The following is a 20,416-nucleotide window of genomic DNA, read 5'->3' as shown; positions in this document are numbered from 1 at the left end:
CTGGTAATATAGATAAAAATTAGGGACTCCCATTCCACCCTTTGCTGGAGTTTGAAACATCATACTCCTTCGTACTCTTGGTGGTCTCTTTCTCCAAATATATGCAAACATTTTCTTATTTAGTTGTTGAAAGAAAGCTCGGGGAATCGGCAATGGGAGTGCCAAAAACAAGTACAGCAATTTAGGTAAGAGCATCATCTTTACGGCCTGAATTCTACCCAGCCATGTTATTGTTAGGCCTTCCCATCTATCCAGCTCCTTGAACAACTCCCTCAGTTTCTTTGGGAAATTTTCCTGAACTATATTCTCAATCCTAGGTGTGACCATTATGCCTAGATACCTGATTGCTTTGGTTGCCCATTGAAACGGATATAGTGCCTTCAACCTCTGGGCCTCTTCCTGGGGCATGGTAAGGTTAAGTATCTCTGATTTATTTACGTTTATTTTAAATCCCGACATCTCCCCATATTGTTGCAATTCCTCCATCACCTGCCCAAGCGATTGTGCAGGGTGAGCCAATGTCATCAATACATCATCTGCGAAGAGCATAATCTTATGCTCTCGCTTCCCTCTAATTACTCCCCGTATATTCTCGTGTTCTCTGATCTTCTTAGCTAAGGGTTCAATTGACAGTGCAAAAAGCAGAGGAGAAACTGCACAACCCTGTCTCGTCCCTCTTCCCAGGTTCAGCAATTTCGTATGAGAACCATTTATTTTTAGCATTGCCATAGGGCTTGTGTATAACAATTGCAACCACTTTAGAAACCTCCCACCCATTCCTATCTGTTCTAGGACTGCAAATAAAAAGGACCATTCCACTCGGTCAAAGGCCTTTTCCGCATCTGCCGAGAACAAAATTACCGAGTCTGCCTCGTCAGACGCCTGCTGGATGATATGCAGCAGGCATCTGATATTATCAAACGTCTGTCTGCCCTCTATAAAGCCCGCCTGATCATCATGTATGATATGTGGTAGCATTTTCTGCAACCTATTTGCAAGGATTTTAGTGAAGATTTTATAATCAATATTTAATAGCGATATGGGCCTATACGAGCCACAGCTCAGGGGATCTTTTCCCGGTTTCTGTATTAAGACTACTTCGGCCAGTCTCCAGGAGTATGGTAGTTCCCCTGCCTCATCAAAAGATGTTATTACCTTCAGCAACAAGGGAGCCAACCATTTAGCAAACGTTTTATAGAAACGTGCGGGAAAGCCATCTGGCCCTGGGGCTTTATTCGTAGGTATTTTCCTGATCACTGTCTCAATTTCTTCTAATGTCATGGGGTTTGATAGGGTTTCAAGTGCTTCCTCAGATAGTCTTGGGAGCCTAACTTCCTGCAGATATTTCTCTATATCTCCCTGGGCAGTTTCCTGTTCTGATTTATATATATGGTCATAATAGTCCCAGAATATTGTTTGTATCTCTTCTACTTGAGTTAACAGTTTACCAGTGTCGTCATATATACCCGATATATAATTCCTCTGAGCTTGCTTTTTTAATTTGTTGGCCAGAAGTCTACTAGCCCTATTCCCAAATTCGAAATGTTCTTGCTGGGCTTGTTGCATCTGGTGTGCTATATCTGATAATTGCAATTCATTAAGCTTGGCCCTATATTGCTGTAATTCCTGCAACATTTTTGTATCCGTCTGGTCCCGTTTATGTGCTCTCTCACTAAGTTCTATCTTTTTTCGCAGGTCAGTCTCTTGCTCTATCTTTTTTTTGGTGGTATGGGACTGTAAAGCTATTAATTGACCTCTCAGGACCGCTTTCATGCCCTCCCATACGTGAGCTGGGTGTACCTCTCCCGTGTCATTGTACTTTATATATTCCATGATATAGTTTTCTATTATAGGTATATTTTGTGGATCTAATAACAACGCCTCATTTAGTCTCCAGGGCTTTCGCCTTTTCTCCTGAGTATCTGATAGCATTGTTAATACTACCATAGAGTGGTCTGACCAGGTACATGATTCTATCTCCACCTTATCTGTTTTGGATCTCATGGTCACATCTCCCAACCAATAATCAATATGTGTTATGTGTGGGTGCATAATGAGTATAGTCTTTTTCTAATCCATGTGTGTCTCGCCATAGGTCCATGAGTCCCCATCTTGCCATCCATGCCCTAAAGGCCATGCGTTCCCCTTTGGCATAGCTTTCTGCACCCCCCGAATTATCTAATTGTGGGTTAGTTGTCAAATTAAAGTCACCTCCCACTAACAAATTGCCTTTGACATGATCCCGTAGGACCCGCTCCAGTTCTTCCAGGAACACCTTTGACCCTCATTGGGTGCATAGACACACAATAGAGTATAGTACACATTACATTTAGAGACTATCAGCAGTAGATATCTGCCCGCTTTATCTTTAACTGTTTTATGTATTATCCAAGGGTGAGAACTCGAGAGCGCAATCAAAACCCCTTTTTTTTTTTTTCTTATCTTCTATACTGGATGCACAGATTATGTTGGGATAATGTTTATGCTTTACTAGGTGTTCATGCTGCCTTTTGAGGTGGGTCTCTTGTAGAAACACCACATCTGCCTTTTGGTGCATCATTTCTCTGAACATCTGCTTACGCTTTTGCGGGGAATTTAAACCCCGTACATTTACAGTAACATATTTAAACATGGCAATATAGTAATGTATTATCTAATCCACTGAGAACCTTATCGTGTACCAAGATGATAGTCCCTTTTCCCTCTCTTCCCCATCCTCCTCCCTCCAATATCATATTACCCCAACCAATTTCAGCTTCCCTACCCTCCTCCCCCCTCCCCTCAACCCTACCCCATAACTTTGACATCCGATCCCACAATTAGGTCGGAACTTACAAGGGGGGAAGTGACCCTCTTGCCCTCTTCCACCTCCAATATCTGCCAAACATTGACTCTTATCTAATAGCCCTCTGAGCAGCCCGGGCATAATATATTCAATTCACATTAACTTTTCAACCACACAGTCAAACAGTCAGCCAATTCCACTCGCTTCCCCGAGTGTACCATTAGCATTCAGCCGGCCAAACTTAATCCAACCTCCCGCAGTCCGGTAATCTCTCAGGTGAGGCGCCCCGCTGATTTCTGGCGTTGCAGACGCCTCTGGCCTACTCTCTGCCATTTCGGGTGGGTTCGCTGACCTTGGACTGGCCTTGAGGCAGCTGGCGTGGACGGCGGATCTGCCTGCTGATCTCCCTGAAGAATCTCATGGGCCTCTGCTAGTGATTTTATTTGATACTGTTGTCCATCTTTGTAGAATGCTATTGCAAACGGGTATCTCCAGCGGTAGCGAATCCCCAAGTCTCTTAATTTGGTAGTAAGTGGCTTGAGATCTGCTGTACGTTTTAGGGTGATAGCGGCCAAGTCCTGATAAATTTCTATAGGGTACGAGTCCCATTGAAAGTCCGTTGTTCTTCGAGCCGCAGCTAGTACTCGCTCTTTTAATTTGAAGTCCTGGAAATATGCAATTATGTCCTTAGCAAGATTTCGTCTATTAGCGCCCAGTGCCCGGTGGGCCCGTTCCAGGTTTATGTTTTCTGGTGGGATCGGGTCAGCTGAGTCCGCTAGTATAGCGCTTACAATTTTTTGTACCACCTCTTCACTATTTTGGTAGGTCGGGGTCTCAGGTATTCCACGAAATTGGAGGTTATGGCGTCTACTCCTGTTTTCCAGGTCCTCCAGTTTATCATTGATTGTTTGTTGCCCTAGCCGCTCGTCGGCTATTTGTCTCTCCAAAGAGCCCAGAGTCTCCGCATGGTCATCAAGGCTGTTTTCCACTTCCTCAACTCTGTGGCCCAGCTCCTTTATCTCTCCTCTGAGATCATTTCCAAGAGTAGCCAGCTCTGAGCGCATCGCTTTCAAATCGGTTCGAATCTCTTGGATCTAGCCACATAGTTCCGGTAGCCCGGCACACTCCGAGTCTCCGTGGCCTTGCGTTACAAATAGATCCCCCGAAAACGGGATCTCCACTGCCATTTGGTCCGCTGTCTCTGCAAGCGTTTGAGGCGCCATGTTTTTTTTGGACCCGTCGCTCGCAAATGCGAACTGTGAAAGATCGACGGCGTCCGCCCACTTCTGCATGACCCTAACGGGATCTCGCCCCTCCACTGCTTCTGCCGCTGTTTTTCTCCGGTTGCTCGTTAGGCTTTCGCGTTCGAGGGCGCTAATTATTGCGATGGGCAGTCAGGAGCACAGCACTTAAGCGGCCATGTTCTCCGATGACGTCACTTCCTCCCCCTGGAGTGCTGATACTTTTTAGGAAAACCTTGGAGATTCAACCACAGGGCTGCTGGCGGGCGAGAGATGGAAGGTTTATAATAGCGAAAATTAAGATGAATCAACAGGAACTGTTGCTCGCAAATGTCTATGCCCCGAATGTCTATGATCAGGCCTTCTTTCGGTTGCTGGTCCGTACAGTTGGCAAACATGAGGGTGTCCCAGTAGTTATGGGAGGAGACTTCAACACGGTTCACGACCCCAGCCTAGATACATTAACAGGCCGTAGGGCTGAGAAAGGAGTGAGAGCAAGAGGTATACTTATGCTTTGTGAATCTCTGGATTTAATTGATGTGTGGAGATTGTTACACTCTGATGAACGAGACTACACACATATCTCAAGGGCTCACTCATCTGAAGCGAGGATTGACTACTGGTTGTTATCTAGAGATCTTTTTCCATGGTCCAGGAGGCGGGCATAGGCTCCTATGGAGTATCCGACCACGCTTATGTGTGGTGGACTATGCAGACCCTGGGGGGTCCTCAATTTGCTTGGCGGTTCCCCACATATTTAATGCATGATAATAACTTCCGGGAACATATTGCCAAGCAGTGGATGGACTTTCAAAATAATAACGCAGCACACAGGATGGACCCAGTACTGTTTTGGGAAACAGCTGAGGCAGTTTTAAGGGTGGTAATTATAGCCTACACGAGTTATAAGAAAAAAACGAGGGATAAAGCGATTATCCGGTTAGAGCAGCAGATCAGAGAGGCTCGTAGGTACTGGGGAACTCACCCCACGGTAGAGAATAAAGAACATGTTCTGGTGTTGCAATCAGCTTTAAACAGTTTACTTCACACCCGAGCAATGAAATCCTTACAGTACTATAAATACCAACTTTATCTGCATGGCAACAAACAGGGGAGGATGTTAGCTGGCCTGATTAGACGCAAACAGGGAAAACAAAAAAAAGGTTATTCCGCTCAGGTCATTGCTACTATGCTTCGCTCTCGTCGTCGGTCTACCTCTTTGAATTATGTGCGCACTTGGAGGATATTTGAGAACCGGTGTACTTTGAGTACTTTGGTTTCGCAAATTTTAGGTTTTTTGCAGCGGGGCTTTGACAAAGGTCTTGCTTTGGTTTCTCTTAAGGTGCAGAATTGCGGCTTTGTCTTGTTTTCGTGGTTGTATCCAAGGCAGGTCTCTAGCTAATCATCCGGATGTGGTGCGTTGTTTCAGGGGAGTTAAATCTTCTTTGTCCCCCCTCACAATGTTCTTTTCCTCGTTGGGATTTGAATTTGGTGCTTAAGGTTCTTACTAAGCCTTCTTTCGAGCCTTTGTCGTCCTGTTTGCTGAAGGTCTTGACTCTGAAGACAGTATTTCTGGTGGCCATTGCTTCGGCTAGACGAGTTTCAGAGTTGCAGGATTTCATGTTTCTCAGCCGGTGGTATTGCCTGTGTTAGGTTCTTTTTCTGGCTCCGAAGAGCAGCGGCATTTGAAGTGTTTGCCATTAGTAACAAGCACTATCACTTCAATCTTTGTCGAATATGGTCTCTCCATAGTCAATGACCTAATGTATGTTATAATCCAATTATCACTCAGGAACCTTCATGCAATACCATAATGTATTCTTCTTTATCATGTATGTGTGCACATGGTATATATATATACTATGAACTGTTCCATGTATGTTATGTTCCATCTATGTTACCATGTATGTATGCACCTTAACGCAACACCATTTGTAATTCTGTTACCCGGAAATGGCAACCGCCATTACGGCAAATGTAAGTCACATTGAACCTGCAAATTGGTGGGAAAATGTGGGATACAAATGCTACAAATAATAATAATAATGTCAAACGGGTGTTGAAACACTATATTAAGTCTACAAATGACTTCCGGTGTTCTGATCGTCTGTTTTGATTGGCGGTGCGCGTAAGGGGTTCATGGCCTCTAAGCCTACTATTTCTCAATGGCTCAAAGAGATGATTGCTTCAGCTTTTCTTCTATCGGGGAAACCTGTTCCAGAGCATGTTAAGGCTCACTCTGAAAGAGGTCAGGCAGCCTCTTGGGCATAGCGTTGTCTGGTGCCTCCGGAAGACATTTGCAGGGTGGCGGCTTGGTCGTCCTTGCATTCTTTTTCTAAGCACTACTGTTTAGACATTCTCAGTCGTAGTCAGGTTGCTTTTGGAGCACGAGTTTTGTCGGGGGGGGGGGGGGGGAGGCTGTTAGGGCCCCTCCCATATTTTCACTGCTTCGTTACTTCCCATCAGTCACATTCTGGGCCGGGCCGGAGGGACGCTAAGGAAGGGTAAATTAGGTCTTACCTGCTAATTTGCTTTCCTTTAGTCCCTCCGGACTGGCCCAGATCCCTCCCTTCAGATATCTGTGTTTTTGGAAGTTGAGTTCTTTTTTGGAGCTGTGTTGCTAGTTTATATTTAAAAAAAAAAAAAAAATTATAAGTAACAGAAATGTGTCTGGTTTGCTAAAAAGTCCTCTTGAAGGGCCATGATATATTAGGCACTCACCCTTTGTTGGCAAAGTGCCGGTGGCTGCTCAGGTTTTTGGATGCACAGGTTATGTATACTTTTACTCTTGCTTTGGTACTTAATTACTGTATCTTTCTGTAGCTGGCAAGGGCTCTTATTGGCTCACTAGAGTCAGTTTTTTTTCTCCACTTGCTGGAAGGCGTACACAACCCATCAGTCACATTCTGGGCCGGTCCGGAGGGACTGAGGGAAGGCGGATTGGCAGGTAAGGCCTAATTTACCCTCCCCAGCTGGGGTTCCTCCGGCTCGTGGGCAAAGGTTTCCATGAGATCATTACTGGTTTCCGGCTCATGGATGGCATAGCAGTGTGTCGACCTTTCATTGGCCAGATTGTGGTGTTGGGTCAGTGGTCTTTCTCAGTGTACTGTTATATCTGCCTATTTTCAGTGCAGAATCTCACTATCCCAATTTTCTTTGCTTTGCAGCATATTGGGTGTTGGCATGTTTTTTCCTATGTTTTCCATAAGGGCTTTCTTCTGGTGGCTTTAAGCTGTCTACCCAGTTTCCTACATGGTGGCTTGCTCTCGCTCTGTCTCTCGCTCTCTCTCTCTCTGTCTCTCTCTGTCTCTCCTGCTTATCCCAGAAATAGTGGATTTTCTCGAACTCCATTTAATAATGGTCTATGAACTTTTTCTTTTGGAAGCCGTCCAAACCTTTTTTAACCTCCGCTAAGCTAACCACCACATTCTCTGACAACGTATTTCAGAGTTTAATTACACGTTGAGTGAAGAAACATTTTTTCTGATTCGTTTTAAATTTACTACATTGTAGCTTCATTTCATGCCCCCTAGTCCTAATATTTTTGGAAAGAGTAAACAAACGATTCACATCTACCCGTTCCACTCCACTCATTATTTTATAGACCTCTATCATATTTCTCCTCAGCCGCCTTTTCTCCAAGCTGAAGAGTCCTAGCCACTTTAGCCTTTCCTCATAGGGAAGTCATCCCATCCCCTTCATCATTTTTGTCGCAATTCTGCGCACCTTTTCTAATTCAACTATATCTTTTTTGAGATGCGCCGACCAGAATTGAACAGTATTCGAGGTGCGGTCCCACCAAGGAGCGATACAAAGGCATAACATCCTCATTTTTGTTTTCCATTCCTTTCCTAATAATACCTAACATTCTATTTCTTAGCCACAGCAGCACACTGAGCAGAAGGTTTCAACATATCATCGACGACGATGACACCTAGATTGCTTTCTTGGTCTGTGACTCGTAATGTGGAACCTTGCATGACGTAGCTATAATTCGGGTTCCTCTTTCCCACGTGCATCGCTTTGCACTTGCTCACATTAAACTTCATTGCCATTTAGATGCCCAGTTTCGTAAGGTCCTCTTGTAATTTTTCACAATCCTCCCGCGATTTAACGACTTTGAATAACTTTGTGTCATCAGCAAATTTAATTACCTCACTAGTTACTCCCATCTCTAGGTCATTTATAATGTATATCTGAGTTTGATTTGTCCCTGTCTTTCTCAGGGCACAGACCATAGAAGTCCACCCTGCACCAGTTGTATTCTCCAAATACTGGCGTCGCCACCCAATGTCCACTAAGATTCCATAGATCCATTACTTCTAAACAGAATTCCTTTGTTTTCATCCCACGCATGTTTGAATTCCATTACCGTTTTCATCTCCACCACCTCCCGCGGGAGGGCATTCCACGTATCCACCACCCTCTCTGTGAAAAAATACTTCCTGACATTACTCCTGAGTCTGCCCCCCTGCAACCTCAATTCATGTGCTCTAGCTCTACCACCTTCCCGTCTCCGGAAAAGGTTCGTATGCGTATTAATACCTTTCAAATATTTGAACGTCTGTATCATGTCACCCCTGGACGTCGAGCATTGATCCGTCTCTGGGCCTTGAGATTTCTTGAGCCTTGTCCCATATCTGCATGTCAAGACTTGGCAAGTCTTACTCTGGCTCGGGGTGTCAACCCTTATCGAGCATGGCTTTGCCTCTGGACGTTGGCCTTTTTAAGCCTTATGCCATCTCTGGGCTTCAAGTCTGGTTCTCTTTTGAGACCTTGGGGCTGCGATGGGCCCAGGCTGTTGACCAGGACTCCATTGAGGTCGATGGAGTTTGCTCTGGCACAAGATGATGGTCTCTTTACAGTTGTCAGTCGGTCGTGTGAAGACCGAGCTGCTCTGCCTGTGGGCAGAGTTCTGGTCTCTTCTGGTGTAAGGGCTGTGCTCCTAACTGGGAGGTCAGCCCCGGCTCAGTCTCTGCTTGGGGGACCTGGTCTGGACTGGAGGATGTGGATTCTGCAGGTTCTATCCCGCTTGGGTGTGTAGGCCTCATTCCTTTTCTCGGGGTTGAGCGGCTCTCTTTCTCTCCGTGGATCTTATCTTCGGGAATAATCTCAGTCTTAGGTCTTGCTCCGATTTTGCCATTTCGAGTCTTTTTAGTTCTGGCCACTTAGTCTTGTGGCGCTTCTGCGGTCCTACCCAACTTGGGAACTGCTTTGGTACATCCCACTCGTCTCTGGATTGATCTGTGGGACCTATGGAAGGTAAAATTATGACTTACCTGATAATTTCCTTTTCACTCTATCCTCTGCCTTTGCACCTTTGATGACCCGCCCTATAAGGCGTACAAAACCCCAACCTTGGCTGACTTCTAATATCCGCTACCTACGTTCCTGTACCCGCTGCGCTGAACGCCTATGGTGGAAATCTCGGGCCCTTGCTGATTTCTTACATTTTAAGTTCATGCTGACCTCCTTCCAATCTGCTCTTTTACGCACCAAACAGGATTATTATAGCCAACTGACCAACTCTCTTGGCTTTAACCTTCGACTTCTCTTCACCACATTGAACTCTCTCCTCAAGGTGCCCCCTCCCCCAACTCCCCCTTCATTATCTCCTCAGACCCTTGCTGAATTCTTTCATGGCAAGGTTCAAAAGATAAACCTTGAATTCTCTACCTCGCCACCTTTCCCTCCACTAGTCCGTTCCCCTCTCTCTCCTTCCCCTCATTCCTTTTCCTCCTTTCCTGAAGTTACTATAGAGGAAACTACACTTCTTCTTTCTTGCTCAAAATGTACCACCTGTTCCTCTGATCCCATTCCCACCCACCTTCTTAATGCCATCTCACCTGCTCTTATTCCTTTTATCTGTCACATTCTCAACCTCTCACTTTCCATTGCAACTGTCCCTACTGCCTTTAAACATGCTGTGGTCACACCTCTCCTTAAGAAGCCTTCACTCGACCCTACTTGTCCCTCTAATTACCGACCCATCTCCCTCCTCCCTTTTCTCTCCAAATTACTTGAGCGTGCTGTTCACCACCGCTGCCTTGATTTTTCTCTCCTCACATGCTATTCTTGACCTACTACAATCTGGTTTTCGCCCTCTCCACTCAACCGAAACTGCGCTTACTAAAGTCTCCAATGACCTATTACTGGCTAAATCCAGAGGTCAATATTCCATCCTCATTCTTCTTGATCTTTCCGCTGCTTTTGACACTGTCGATCACAGCATACTCCTTGATATTCTGTCCTCACTTGGATTACAGGGCTCTGTCCTTTCCTGGTTCTCTTCCTACCTCTCCCTCCGCACCTTTAGTGTTCACTCTGGTGGATCCTCTTCTACTTCTATCCCTCTGCCTGTCGGCGTACCTCAGGGTTCTGTTCTTGGTCCCCTCCTCTTTTCTATCTACACTTCTTCCCTTGGTTCATTAATCTCATCCCATGGCTTTTCCTACCATCTCTATGCTGATGACTCCCAAATCTACCTTTCTACCCCTAATATCTCACCTTGCATCCAAACCAAAGTTTCAGCGTGCTTGTCTGACATTGCTGTCTGGATGTCTCAACGCCACCTGAAATTAAACATGACCAAAACTGAGCTTCTCATTTTTCCCCCCAAACCCACCTCCCCACTCCCCCCGTTTTCTATCTCTGTTGATGGTTCTCTCATTCTCCCTATCTCCTCATCTCGAAACCTTGGGGTCATCTTTGACTCTTCTCTCTCCTTCTCTGATCATATCCAGCAGATCGCCAAGACCTGTCGTTTCTTTCTTTACATCATCCGTAAAATCCGCCCCTTTCTTTCCGCGCACTGTACCAAAACACTCATCCACACCCTTGTCACCTCTCGTTTAGACTACTGCAATCTGCTTCTTGCTGGCCTCCCACTTAGTCACCTCTCCCCTCTCCAATTGGTTCAAAACTCTGCTGCCAGTCTCGTCTTCCACCATGGTCGCTTTACTCATACTGGTATTGTAAGCCACACTGAGCCCGCAAATAGGTGGGAAAATGTGGGATACAAATGCAATAAATAAATAAATATTGCAACTTAAGAACCCAGAAGGAGATTTGGTGAGATCAGATAGGGAAATAGCAGCCACTTTTCGTCATTACTATCGGGAGTTGTATTCCAACCCACAAACAGATGACTTAGAAAGTAAAATTTACTTGGAGGGGAGGGATCTACCATCCTTGACGACTGCACAAAAGTCTGGGCTAAACCAAGAAATTACAGAAGACGACGTATATAGAGAGATACAACAAGGGTCTTTGTTCAAGGCTCCGGGACCAGACGGCTTTCGATATGAATTTTATAAAATACTGGGTCCTCAGATAGTGCCCTCTCTGACAGCCCTTTACAATAAATTTGTGGAGAAGGGAGAGTTATAGGATACACTAAGAGCAGTTCAGATGGTAGTGCTGCTGAAGCCAGGCCAGGACCCGATACAGCCATCATCCTATAGACCGATCTCTCTACTAAACGTGGAAGCCACGATGTTCGCTAAAATTCTGGCCAACAGATTGGCAGTGATATTACCGTCTTTGGTTGGTTTTGTGAGAGGTCGGACTATAGCGAAGAATATGAGAAAAATACTTGCCTCTATGACGTGGGTGGAGAGGAATGAAACGCCTTCTCTCCTCATAAGTTTTGATGCGGAGAAGGCGTTTGATAAGAGTCAACTGGGATTTTTTATTTTCGGTTTTAGAGAGTTATGGGTTTGATGGATTCTGGGTCAAAGCAGTGCGGGCCTTATACGAAGCCCCAAGAGTGGTGGTTTTGGTGAATGGAGTAACCTCAGAGCCCATCAATATTCAACGGGGAACGAGGCAAGGCTGTCCATTGTCGCCTTTGCTATTTGTCTTAAGTATAGACCCCCTGATGAGAGAAATAATGTCAAACCCAGATATTAAGGGGGTGGCGGTGGGTAGACAAGAGTTTAAGATCTCAGCTTTTGCTGATGACCTTCTAGTCCACCTGACAGATCCTGAGAGATCTTTACCAGCTTTGATGGATAGCATCGCTGAATTTGGGGATTTCTCGGGATTTAAGTTAAACCTAGATAAATCTCTGGCTTTACCAATGATTCCCTCGATGCGGCAAAGATGGGTAGGACCGTTTCCCTTGAAGTGGGCCTCAAGATTTTTTAGATATCTGGGCATTAAACTCCCCTATAAGACTTTCCTGATCCACGATCTCAATGTCTCACATCTGTTGGAGCACAGCGAGCAGAGTATGTCCCGGTGGATGTCACTCCCAATCTCTTTGAGTGGCCGAATTCAGTTATTCCGTATGATTTTATTTCCCAAATGGTTATATACCTTACAAATATTACCGATCAGACTTTTGAAGAAAAATATCAAGGCTTTGAATAGGTTGATCTCCAAATTTTGCTGGCAGGGGAAGAAACCAAGAACTTTGTTTAGACATTGACGGGGACATGGCAACAAGGAGGTTTGAGCCTACCAGACATACAAACATATAACTGGGCCTGCTTACTACGACATCTGGGAGATTGGGTATTGGGGGAACAAATTTATACACCTATACACATGGAACAAGCAGTGCTGGGCAAATGGAGTATCTTTTCAGTGATTCACTGCCCTACTGTGAAAATCCCGGTAGAATTGAGAGGGAATGTTTTGGTGAAGACCATCAGGGCAGCATGGATATACCTGGTGACCTTGCTTGAAGGGAACCCACAACAATCAGATCAAATACCCTTGGTTGGAAATAGGGAGTTTCTTCCAGGCAATGATAACATGTTTTTTAAACGTTGGGAGCAAACCGGGATACGGTATGTTAAAGACCTGTTGGATGTCGAGGGATGATTACAGACATGGGAGGTGTTGTTGGCTTTGGAGAAAGTAGAACATAGGGATCTGTTCGCATATAGGCAAGTGCAACATTATATTAACAATTTTGATAAAGGAAATCTGCAATTCTCCATCAGACAGAAGATACTAGATTTCTATGAACCTACCCATGACCGGGGAATATCGGTATCTAATTTAAAGGTAGCATTAGATGCGATACAGCCAAAGCAAGATAAAAGTGAACTGCAAACCAGGTGGAGCCGGGAGTTGGGCCTACCGGCTGCGTCATTGGATATGGTTCGGTTGGTGGGACGAATCCCATCAGGCTCGGTTAGCGCAGAGCTCTGGGAATGTAATTTCTGGGTGCTGCACAGAGCATATTTCACACAAGAGCGACTCTTTAAAGTGGGAGGGGTAGACTCCCTGACTTGTCCAAAATGTATGATGGGTATAAATTCCTTTCTACATGCATTTTGGGAATGCACACACACTCAGGCTTTCTGGAACGAGGTGACAGCATACTTGGAGGGTTTAGGAGGTAGACCTTTGAACAGATCAGCAACAGGGTTTCTGTTAGATAAATATGAGGATTTTGGGCCCCAAGATAAGCATTTTAAAATGTTGATTCGGAAGGCAGGAATGCTGGGGAAACGGATAGTGCTGGGTGTATGGACCAGCGACCAAGCTCCATCATATTGGCAATGGAGGAATAGGCTGCATGGCTTGCTTCTGTTGGAATTACAGTATGCACGTTTGACGTTTAAACGACGGAAATTGTTCCTGGAAGTATGGGATAAATATATCCAATCCCTGCCCCACAGAGCCCGCAGCCTTGTGTTGAACTCCTTTTCAGGATGAAGACGGAGATAATACTATGGATATAATACAACTTCAGAGGTCTGGGATTAACACGCCCTGGGGGGGGTCGAGACTGTTCGTGCGCCTAGGACGCACAGAGTCGAGGAGGTGAAAAGGGGGGGAGGAGAAAGGTGGGGGGGAGGGGGGCAAAAAGGAGGCTTGATTTATGATAAAGGATAATGAAAGTGTTGTCTACAAAACTGACGAGTTTAACGGCCAATTAGACGGACCGGTAACAAGGCAACAAAGAACACAAAAAAGAGGGGGACTGGGGGGGGGGGGGAAGGGGGGGCTCAAAGGGTAGAGACATCCCGGAATACAAGGGGGGGGGAGGGGGGAAAAGGAAAAACCTATTGATGACTGTTTAGTGCATGATAATGTATGAACAACATTTGTACCACTACACATTTGGATATTGTATGGTTTGTTCTGTTTTATTACCTTCATCAATAAAATTGTTGAAACATAAGTGGGAGCCAGTGTAGTTTTTCTCATAGGGGTTTAGCGCTTTCATATTTTGTTTTTCCGAATATGAGTCTGGCTGCAGTGTTCTGGGCTGTCTGAAGTTTCTTGATTATTTGTTCTTTGCAGCCAGCATAGAGTGTGTTGCAATAGGCTAGATTGCTGAGCACCATTGACTGTACTAGGTTATGGAAGACGGTTTTTGGGAAGAAAGGTCTTACTCTTTTTAATTTCCACATTGAGTGAAACATCTTCTTGGTTGGGTTTTTTGCATGATTCTCAAGTGTGAGGTGTCTATCAATAGTGACTCCAAGAATTTTTAGGGTGTTTGAAATTGGAAGGTTCAGATTTGGTGTGTTAATGATGGTGAATTTGTGTTGTATTGAGAGGTGAGTACTAGGCATTGGGTTTTTTCTGCATTAAGTTTCAGCTTAAATGCATCCGCCCATGAATGCATGATATGGAGGCTTTGGTTAATGTCATTGGAAATTTCCTTTAAATCTTGTTTGAATGGGATGTAGATCGTTACATCGTCTGCATATATGTATGGGTTGAGGTTTTGGTTTGATAGTAGTTTGGCTAAGGGTATCATCATTAAGTTGAATAGAGTCGATGAGAGGGGGGATCCCTGTGGCACTCCGCATTCAAGTATCCATGTGGTTGAAGTAGTCGAGTTAGATGTCACTTGGTATGATCATGTGGTTAGGAAACCCTTAAACCAATTAAGAACATTACCTCCAATTCTGAAGTACTCAAGGATATGTAGTAATATTCCATGATTAACCATGTCGAAAGCGCTTGACATGTTGAATTGTAGGAGTAGTATGTTTTTTCCAGTTGCAATCGTTTGTTTGAATTTAGTCATAAGTGTAGTTAGTACTGTTTCAGTACTATGGTTAGACCTAAATCCTGACTGGGAGTCGTGGAGTATTGAGAATTTATTTAAATAGTTTGTGAGTTGTTTGGTCACCATTCCTTCCTTTAGTTTGGTTAATAAGAGAATGGATGCTACTGGTCTGTAGTTGGTTAGTTCACTGGCGTTTTTCTTTGGGTCTTTGGGTATGGGGGTGAGTAGAATGTTTCCTTTCTCCTTCGGGAAGATTCCATTTTGTAACATGTAATTCAGGTGTTTCGTTATGTCTATTATAAATTGTTGGGGAGCAGATGTCATAAGGTTGTTTGGACATATGTCTAGTTTGCAATGAGATTTGGCAAATCTTTTGAGCGTTTGAGAGATGATATCCTCTGATAGTGCTTCGAAGTTAGTCCATGTTCTGTCTGCTGGGTATATGCCAGGGTCTGGGTCTAGACAGTCAAGGAGTTCAGCATAGTCAATACTACTGGCAGGTATCTTAAGTCGCAATTGTACGATTTTCTTATTGAAGTATTTTGCGAGATTGTCTGCTCCTGGTGTGTCTTTGCTGTTAGTTGTGATTGGTGTAATATCTATTAGTTTATTCACAAGCTGGAAGAGTTTATGTGTGTCCTTGTAGTTTGGTCCAATTACAGATTTGTAATATAGTCTTTTAGTTTGTCTTATGGTATATTTGTATTTCCTTTGGAGTTGTTTCCAGGTGTTAAGTGTGGGTTCATCTTTCTTTTTATTCCATGCACGTTCTAACCTTCTGACTTGTGTTTTAATTTTTTTCAGTTCTTCATTGAACCATGGTATTGAATTCTTTCTGTGTGAGGTTCTAGTTTGGGTTGGAGCAATATTGTCTAATATGGATCTGCATCTCTCATCCCATTCTAGGAGGAATTGGTTTGTATCTGTTTTTATTGTCCATCCGTTATAGTAGATCTGTTGCCAGAATATTACTGGGTCTATTTTTCCTCTCATGCTATAGGTTTTTCGTTCTAGTTTGTTCGTTGAGTTTTTCGTTCGCCATTGGAGGGAAATGTTTGCTTTGTAGTGGTCAGACCACTGTGCGGGTGTCCATTTTGTGTCTGTTAGTGTAAGGTTTGAATTGAGATCGAATTTGTATGTGACGATGTCTAGTGTGTGTCCTTTGATGTGAGTTGGTTCCGTGTTTGTCCTGTGAAGATCCCATAGTTGTAGGAACTCTTATTCCTAATTCTAACATTTCTTTAACCTGTTTAATAATTTCTACTACTACTACTACTTAACATTTCTAGAGCGCTACTAGGGTTACGCAGCGCTGTACAAATTAACAAATAAGGACGGTCCCTGCTCAGAAGAGCTTACAATCTAAAGGACGAAATGTCAAGTTGGGGTAGTTGAGATTTCCTGAGAAGAGGTGTAGTGATTAGGTGCCGAAGGCGACATTGAAGAGGTGGGCTTTGAGCAATGATTTGAAGATGGGTAGGGAGGGGGCCCGGCGTATGGGCGCAGGGAGTTTGTTCCAAGCATGGGGTGAGGCGAGGCAGAAAGGACGAAGCCTAGAGTTGGCGGTGGTGGAGAAGGGTACTGAAAGGAGGGATTTGTCTTGAGAGCGGAGGTTACGGGTAGGGACATAAGGGGAGATGAGGGTAGAGAGATAAGGAGGGGCTGCAGATCGAGAGCATTTGTAGGTGAGTAGGAGAAGCTTGAACTGTATGCAGTATCTGATCGGAAGCCAGTGAAGTGACGAGGAGAGGGGTGATATGAGTATATCGGTTAAGGCGGAAGATAAGACGTGCGGCAGAGTTCTGAATGGACTGAAGGGGGGATAGATGGCTAAGTGGGAGGCCGGTGAGGAGTAGGTTGCAGTAGTCAAGGCGAGAGGTAATGAGAGAGTGGATGAGAGTTCGGGTGGTGTGCTTGGAGAGGAAGGGGCGAATTTTGCTAATGTTATAGAGGAAGAAGCGACAGGTCTTGGCTATCTGCTGGATATGCGCAGAGAAGGAGAGGGAGGAGTCGAAGATGACATCGAGGTTGCGGGCAGATGAGACGGGGTATCCTCACTGGTATCCGGTAGGGCCATTGCCTGACTTTTTTCCCTGGCTCAGTAAGAATGTTGTGGGTGAATATTGTGAGAATGACACAGGAGACCTCGTGGCACTCTGCTGACTTGCCTCTGGAACTCGACCGCTCCCACTATCCCCACACAGGAGACCTCCTCTGGAGACTGACGCCTTTTCCACTCAGCTTCACTTTGAGTTCTCTAGTCCCCCAGAACCCGCCTGTAGTCAGTGGGCCTTTAGTGGCTCCTGCCCGGCCTCACCAGCCTTTTGCTTCAGGGAACCACCTTGAAACTAGAGTTCCCTGTGACTGCGTTGACTCAGGCCTCTATGTTTGGTCCTCCCCTTTCCCTCAGGGTGACCTCTTCCTTAACCTGCAGTCCTGGCCCGGCCTCCCCGCTGTATCACCTGGTAACCGACCCACCTTACCAGTTCTTCTGGTGGGGCCCCCATGTCACCCTTCTCTGGAAGATAGCACAGCTTCCTCTGCTTGCAAAAATATGCAAATTAGCTGGTTGCATGTAAATTCAGTTTATTAGCTAGGTTACAGTCTTGTGGGAACCTGGTTTTCCCACTATTAATCTGTTACTGCGATTCACCCCCTGAGACCATTTACTGGGGACATCTGGGTCTCAGGGTATAACAGCCTCCTCCCCTGGATAGGACCTTCTTTATTCACATTAATCTTACGGTCCTATCCTCCACCCCACGGCTGTTTGTTCACTTTAACCACTTCACAGTTCCAACCTCCATATTTTGGGGACTTCTAACCCCAGGCTTTTACAGCCTGCTTTACCTTCTCGGACACACAGTCCCAGACATATAGTCCTTCTTCCCCAGCACCGGGATCACACAGCCCAGGCTTCAGGCCTCCAGGCTCTCATCTTCTTTCCCTTGGGCAAAACTCCTCTTTCCGGCAAACCTCTCTCCTCTACTGAGAGGAAGCTCTTTATGAGGTGTCCAATAAACCTCCCCCACCTCTTGAGACCTCGCCCCTCTGGTTCTAGAAAGATCTGGGTCCAGAAGTCTCTTCTCACTCCCCCAGCTATCTCTCTGGAGCTCCCTCTACTGGCCCATACATGCCAATACTCAGCTCGATCCCTGGAGCTCCCTCTAGTGACCAGAATGGGAATTTTCCCGATTCCAGTGGAAGAGCGCCCCCTGGCGGCCACCTCATGTAAGGGCAGACACTGTGTTTATCACAATATATGTGTTTCCCCGGGCCTAGGGTTTAGGACATGCGGGAACTCCTTTAGTAAGCGCTCTACCAACCTCCTCTGCTCAGGCCTTAGGTCCTTCCCAATCACTGGTCGCCCTACCTCTAGTACCTCACTCACCTGGGGTCCCAACTCTTCCTCCAGGGTTACTGTCAGCCCCTTCCGTTCTATCCACGGACGCAGAACGCTTATATGGTAGGTCTGTACCCTCCCATTCTCATGTTTCACTCTATATGACCAAGGACCCACCTTACCTATGATTTCACAGGGTCCCTTCCACTGGGAGGAGAATTTATGAGGATCTGAGGGCATGTTTGAAAATATAAGTGAGATTAAATAAAAATGCCACCAAGAATAAAGAATGACAAGGAGGATGCAGCAGCTCATATTTGTTTTGTTTTGAGAGTACAAGGATGATGGCTGAGTGGGGGAAGGGAAACAGATTAACCTAATTGGCTTCAATGTTTTGACGTCATCCCATGTCCTGAGTCAAATCTATGAGGCAGGAAAGTGACAATATCCAATAGCAGAGCTCCTGTCATAGAAAAAGTGATTGACTGAAGAACCAGCAAATGAGGGTTAGAGGTAGGTGCAGGAGCAGCCAATGAAGGTTAGAGCTGGGTGTGTGAGGAGCCAATGAGGGTTAGCGGTGGGTGTGTGATAAGCTAATGAGATGTCTTTGCTCATGTTTATTAATGTGTGTTTTCTCTGCAGTAAATGTGACTCTGGATCCTGAAACTGCTCATCCTAATCTCGTCCTGTCTGAAGATGGGAAAAGTGTCACATGGAGTAACACAAGACAGAAAGTGCCGGGCACTCCTCAGAGATTTGATATTGATCCCAATGTGCTGGGGAGAGAGGGCTTCACCTCAGGGAGACGTTACTGGGAGGTGGAGGTGGGGGATGTGAGTTACTGTCTATTGGGAGTGTGTAAAGACTCTGTGATGAGGAAGGGGAAGATCACCCTGGCACCTGGGGAAGGATTCTGGACAGTGGGGCTGTGGTATAGCAGATATGCAGGGCCCTCACCTCCCCTCTGACCCAGCTCCCCCTGAGTGAGATCCCCCGGGCAGTGGGGATTCTGCTGGACTATGAGGCAGGAAAGGTCTCGTTTTATGATGCAGAGAATAAATCTCATCTCTTCACCTTCACTGACTCCTTCACAGGGAAACTCCGACCTTTCTTCAGGACTATTTCTGAAATTCCTTTGAGAATCCGCCAGGTACCAGCCTGGAATTAAACAGCTGGACTCAGGATTAACATTCCCAGACTCTCTCTCTCTGCTTGAGAATTTGTAGTTATGTTACCAGAGTCTTATGTACAAATAAATCTGGGAAGCTCTGCTGCTCTTCCTTATGATTTCATAAAATCCAGCTTCTGTCCTGATTTATTTCCTGAGGGCCCCTTTTTACTAAGCTGCGTAAGCGTCTACGCACGCACTACGTGCACCAAAATGGACTTACCACCCAACTACCGTGTGGCGCTTGCAGTAATTTCATTTTTGGCGTGCAGCAATTTTGCATTTTTTTCTTCTTGCGCTGAAAAATAATTCTGCACGTGCCCCAAACCAAAGCCTACAGTACCACAGGCCACTTTTTACCGCAGATTAGTAAAAGGACCCCTTAATCTGAAGTCTCTGGCAGGATTGTGAGAGGTGGAAGATTTTTCAGATTTGTGTTAAACATGTTCAAATCAATCACTGCCACAGAAATATTAAAGTTTGAGGATTTCTTTCTTTCCTGTACAGATGGAAACCAGAAAACTTTCACCGTTTAAAACATGAAATTATCTATATAATAATTTTTACCTCAAGGTTCTCTGACTGGCTGAGTTCGTAACATCCTGACGTTAGCTCGCCTCCAGCGTTCCCTTCCCTCTCACAGTCCCACCCTCGCACAAAGACGAAATGACATCAGAGGAGGGTGGGACACTAAGAGGGAAGGGAACGCTGAAGGCGAGCTAACGTCAGGATGTTACGAACCCAAGTGAAGGCAACAGAACACTGGAGGCGACATGAGCCCAACCTGCCTGCAGGGAATGCTGGAGGCGACACGAAACCAACCTGCCTGCTGCCGCTGCAATCTGAGGTAAGATGGACGGCTTATAGGCATGGCAGCAGGAAGGACAGAGTCACTGGC

General features: G+C 45.4%; 1 pseudogene; it reads left to right on the top strand.

Moving 5' to 3' along the window:
* The window catches only part of LOC115459656, a 65,545-nt pseudogene extending 45,894 nt beyond the window's left edge, over positions 1-19,651 (top strand).
* The last annotated feature ends 765 nt before the right edge of the window (positions 19,652-20,416 follow it).

Source organism: Microcaecilia unicolor, unplaced genomic scaffold (genome assembly GCF_901765095.1).
Source record: "Microcaecilia unicolor unplaced genomic scaffold, aMicUni1.1, whole genome shotgun sequence".
Lineage (NCBI taxonomy): Eukaryota > Metazoa > Chordata > Amphibia > Gymnophiona > Siphonopidae > Microcaecilia > Microcaecilia unicolor.
The sequence above is the reverse complement of the archived record's forward strand: the minus strand, read 5'-3'. Positions and strand labels throughout refer to the sequence as shown.